This window comes from Coregonus lavaretus (assembly GCF_964263955.1).
Source record: "Coregonus lavaretus genome assembly, contig: HAP1_SCAFFOLD_48, whole genome shotgun sequence".
Taxonomy (NCBI): Eukaryota; Metazoa; Chordata; class Actinopteri; order Salmoniformes; family Salmonidae; genus Coregonus; species Coregonus lavaretus.
The window spans coordinates 1,264,474-1,270,396 of record NW_028163311.1 but is presented as its reverse complement, the minus strand read 5'-3'; positions in this window follow the sequence as shown (position 1 = coordinate 1,270,396).

The following is a 5,923-nucleotide window of genomic DNA, read 5'->3' as shown; positions in this document are numbered from 1 at the left end:
TCTCTACCATTAGCTGCCTCCAATGTTGTTTTAGAGAATTTTGCCCAACCAGCCTCACAACTGCTGACCACCGTGTAATGGCGTTGTGTGGGCGTGCGGTTTGCTGATGTCAGTGTTGTGAACAGAGTACCCCATGGTGGTATCGGGGTTATGGTACAGTGGGGGAAAAAAGTATTTGGTCAATAACAAAAGTTTCTCAATACTTTGTTATATACCCTTTGTTGGCAATGACACAGGTCAAACATTTTCTGTAATTCTTCACAAGGTTTTCACACACTGTTGCTGGTATTTTGGCCCATTCCTCCATGCAGATCTCCTCTAGAGCAGTGATGTTTTGGGGCTGTCGCTGGGCAACACGGACTTTCAACTCCCTCCAAAGATTTTCTATGGGGTTGAGATCTGGAGACTGGCTAGGCCACTCCAGGACCTTGATATGCTTCTTACGAAGCCACTCCTTCGTTGCCCGGGCAGTGTGTTTGGGATCATTGTCATGCTGAAAGACCCAGCCACGTTTCATCTTCAATGCCCTTGCTGATGGAAGGAGGTTTTCACTCAAAATCTCACGATACATGGCCCCATTCATTCTTTCCTTTACACGGATCAGTCGTCCTGGTCCCTTTGCAGAAAAACTGCCCGAAAGCATGATGTTTCCACCCCCATGCTTCACAGTAGGTATGATGTTCTTTGGATGCAACTCAGCATTCTTTGTCCTCCAAACACGACGAGTTTAGTTTTTACCAAAAAGTTATATTTTGGTTTCATCTGACCATATGACATTCTCCCAATCCTCTTCTGGATCATCCAAATGCACTCTAGCAAACTTCAGACGGGCCTGAACATGTACTGGCTTAAGCAGGGGGACACGTCTGGCACTGCAGGATTTGAGTCCCTGGCGGCGTAGTGTGATACTGATGGTAGGCTTTGTTACTTTGGTCCCAGCTCTCTGCAGGTCATTCACTAGGTCCCCCCGTGTGGTTCTGGGATTTTTGCTCACCGTTCTTGTGATCATTTTGACCCCACGGGGTGAGATCTTGCGTGGAGCTCCAGATCGAGGGAGATTATCAGTGGTCTTGTATGTCTTCCATTTCCTAATAATTGCTCCCACAGTTGACTTCTTCAAACCAAGCATCTTACCTATTGCAGATTCAGTCTTCCCAGCCTGGTGCAGGTCTACAATTTTGTTTCTGGTGTTGTTTGACAGCTCTTTGGTCTTTGCCATAGTGGAGTTTGGAGTGTGACTGTTTGAGGTTGTGGACAGATGTCTTTTATACTGATAACAAGTTCAAACAGGTGCCATTAATACAGGTAACAAGTGGAGGACAGAGGAGCCTCTTAAAGAAGAAGTTACAGGTCTGTGAGAGCCAGAAATCTTGCTTGTTTGTAGGTGACCAAATACTTATTTTCCACCATAATTGGCAAATAAATTCATAAAAAATCCTAAAATGTGATTTTCTGGAAAAAAAATCTCAATTTGTCTGTCATAGTTGACGTGTACCTATGATGAAAATTACAGGCCTCTCATCTTTTTAAGTGGGAGAACTTGCACAATTGGTGGCTGACTAAATACTTTCCCCCCCCGCTGTATGGCATGGCGTAAGCTACAGACAACTAATCCAATTGCATTTTATCGATGGCAGTTTGAATGCACAGAGATGCCATGACAAGATCCTGAGGCCCATTAAATACTTATTTCCCTCATTAAAATGCTAATAAATTTATAACATTTTTGACATGCGTTTTTCTGGATTTCTTTGTTGTTATTCTGTCTCATTGTTCAAATAAACCTACTATTAAAATTATAGACTGATCATGTCGTTGTCAGTGGACAAACGTACAAAATCAGCAGGGGATCAAATACTTTTTTCCCTCACTGTACATGGTTTGACACCAGTATTGCCAGCATTTTGTTTTATTCACTGGGCTATCTAGAGTGATCAGAGAGTAGACTAAAGAAGGGAAGTAGACAAACTGCCAATGTTTTAAAAGTTCTATGAAATGAGTCTGTGTAGTTACTAACCCTTGTGATAGTGAGTGGAGGATGATATGGCTCATCATTTTCACTCATTTTTGCCTTCGACTGTTGAATAGCTTTCAGGTCTGACCCCATTTAGTTGACTGGTCAATTGTTTGGTCAATAGAGAGGCTGTTGGTCGACCAATATTTTTTTTGTCAAGCAGTGGCAAATATACCAGTCAAAAGTTTGGACACACATTTACATTTACGTCATTTAGCAGACGCTCTTATCCAGAGCGACTTACAAATTGGTGCATTCACCTCATAGCCAGTGGGATAACCACTTTACAATATGTTTTTTTTTTTTTTTTTTTTTTTTTTGGGGGGGGGTTACTTTATCCTATCCCAGGTATTCCTTAAAGAGGTGGGGTTTTCTTAATTTTTTACTATTTTCTACATTGTAGAATAATAGTGAAGACAGCTAGAGTATGAAATAACACATATGGAGTCATGTAGTAACCATAAAGGTGTTAAACAAATCAAATATATTTTAGATTCTTCAAAGTAGCCATCCTTTACCTTGATGACAGCTTTGCACACTCTGGGCATTCTCTCAACCAGCTTCACCTGGAATGCTTTTCCAACAGTCTTGAAGTGTTGTGGAAAATAATCACACTACTTTATTACAAATCAAAATACTTCCAGAGTTTTTGTAGAATTAAGAATGACTATTATAATTTCAACAAAGCTGATGCCAGTCTGCAGAGTAGCACCTCCTCTTCCTCTCTCTCCATCTTATATAGTGCCCTCCACACACCCTAGCTTTAAAATCCCTCCCTCTTCAGTTTTATTGCTCTGCCCACTCCCATTGTCTATGGTGGCGGCTAAATTCGACTTTCATTCAGTTCAGAATCACATAGTACTACAATCAATCACTCCCCTGTCTTGCAAAAACACTCATGTTTAGTTTAAACTCTGTTCAACCCTGGCGCCGAGAGAGACAAAATGCCACAGGCTAGTTTCAGTCTTTGATAAGATAGGACAGCCATGGATTTATGTAAGAGCAATCAATTAGACCCTAAGTTTGATTCCCACTTTCCCACACACACACAGTGAAATGACCCAATTAAGTTCCTGGCCCAGCAACAAAGAATTCTAACTATGTTCGTGATTAACCCAGTTTTATCTCATAGTTCACTAAAAAATCTCCATCAGAAGCAGTTCACACACATGCTGAGCACTTGTTGGCTGCTTTTCCTTCACTCTGCGGTCCAACTCATCCCAAACCATCTCAATTGGGTTGAGGTCGGATGATTGTAGAGGCCAGGTCGTCTGATGCAGCCCGTACACAGCCTGGAGGTGTGTTGTGTCATTGTCCTGTTGAAAAACAAATGATAATCCCACTATGGCCAAACCAGATGGGATGGTGTATCGCTGCAGAATGCTGTGGTAGCCATGCTGGGTAAGTGTGCCTTGAATTCAAAATAAATCACCAGCAAAGCACCATCACACCACCTCCTCCATGCTTCACGGTGGGAACCAAACATGTAGAGATCATCCGTTCACCTACTCTGCATCTCACAAAGACACTGCGGTTGGAACCAAAAATCTCAAATTTGGACACATCAGACAAAAGGACAGATTTCCACCAGTCTAATGTCCATTGCTCATGTTGTTTGGCCCAAGCAAGTCTCTTCTACTTGTTGGTGTCCTTTAGTAGTGGTTTCCTTCCAGCAATTCGACCATGAAGGCCTGATTCACGCAGTCTCCTCTGAACAGTTGATGTTGAGATGTGTCTGTTACTTGAAGTCTGTGAAGCATTTATTTGGGCTGCAATTTCTGAGGCTGGTAACTCTAATGAACTTATCCCTTGCAGCAGAGGTAACTCTGGGTCTTCCTTTCCTGTGGCGGTCCTCATGAGAGCCAGTTTCATCATAGCGTTTGATGGTTTTTGCGAATGCACTTGAAGAAACTTTCAAAGTTCTTGAAATGTTCCATATTGACTGACCTTCATGTCTTAAAGTAATGATGGACTGTTGTTTCTCTTTGCTTATTTGAGCTGTTCTTGCAATAATATGGACTTGGTCTTTTACCAAATAGGCCTATCTTCTGGATACCACCCCTACCTTGTCACAACACAACTGATTGGCTCAAGCACATTAAGATATTCCACAAATTAACTTTTAACAAGGGACACCTGTTGATTGAAATGCATTCCAGGTGACTACGTCGAAGCTGGTTAAGAAAATGCCAAGAGTGTGCAAAGCTGTCATCAAGGCAAAGGTTGCCTACTTTGAAGAATCTCAAATATAAAATATATATTTTGATTTGTTTAACACTTTTTTGGGTACTACATTATTCCATATGTGTTATTTCATAGTTGTGATGTCTTCACTATTATTATACAATGTAGAAAATAGTAACAATAAAGAAAACCCCTGGAATGAGTTTGAATTTGGGAAAATCTACTATAGGTTAAGTACCGGCACCTATTTCTGTCAAAGTCAAGCACTGAAGAGATAGATAATATAACAAGATGAGTATATTTTTAGAGAATAAAGAAAGTGCCAGAACTGTCAAGACAATAACTTTTTGTGACTGTTTCTCATTGTTACTACAGGACGACTAGAATTAAATCTGAGGCCGGTAACATCAATAGTGAGGACAAACCCAGCCAGCCTCTCTCCTTCCACACTAAGTCCAAACCTACAGTCACTGGGTCCTGATTGTGACAGTGGTGCCCAGTTTGCGCTGCAGGATCCAGAGATGGCATCAGTGAAGCTGGAAGACTGCAGTCAAACACTGGAGCTGAATGTCAACACTAAAGATGAAGAAGAGGAGGAGAAGATTGGGAAATATGTTTCTCATGGTAAGAGTAGATTCTATCTAATTAAGTTTGTTATTCATTCCAATTTCCCAATGTGCATGAAAAGTTGCAGTAGAACTGTTTCACGATGAAATTTGTCAATGAGAAGGTAGATATTATTTCATGCCACTGGTTTGACACCAGTATTGCCAGCATTTGTTTTATTCACTGTGCTATCTGGAGTGCTCAGAGAGTAGACTAAAGAAGTGAAGTAGACAATCTTCATAAAATACATTTGATTGACATGTATAATCCACCAACTCACTGGTTCTTCTGATGTTGTTCACACAGGATACCATGTTGAGACATTCTCTACATCCAACGAGCAACAGCAGGAAGATCACAGAGCTAAGAGGTCTCACCACTGCCCACATTGTGAGAAGAGTTTCTCAATTCTATCAAAGTTAAAAATACACCTACAAATACACACAGGAGAGAATCTGAATTCCTGTACTGACTGTGGGAAGAATTTCACAACATCAAAGGCTCTGACAGTTCATCAGAGAGTGCACACAGGAGAGAAGCCTTACTCCTGCTCTGACTGTGGAAAATGCTTCACAACATCAACTGAGCTAACATTTCATCAGAGAACACACAAAGGAGAGAAGCCTTACTCCTGCGCTGACTGTGGGAAGAGTTTCTCTCAACTGGGCCACTTTAAAACACATGAACGTATACATACAGGAGAGAAGCCTTACTCCTGTGCTGACTGTGTAAAGTGCTTCAAAACATCATTTGAGCTAAAAGTTCATCAGAGAACACACACAGGAGAGAAGCCTTACTCCTGCGCTGACTGTGGGAAAAGTTTCTCTCGACTGGGCAAATTTAAAATACATGAACGTATACATACAGGAGAGAAGCCTTACTCCTGCTCTGACTGTGGGAAAAGTTTCTCTCGACTAGACAAATTTAAAATACATGAACGTATACATACAGGAGAGAAGCCTTACTCCTGCTCTGACTGTGGGGCAAGTTTCTCTCAACTTTACACCATAAAACAACATCAACGTATACATACAGGAGAGAAGCCTTACTCCTGCTCTGACTGTGGGAAAAGTTTCTCTCGACTGGGCCAACTTAAAATACATGAACGTATACATACAG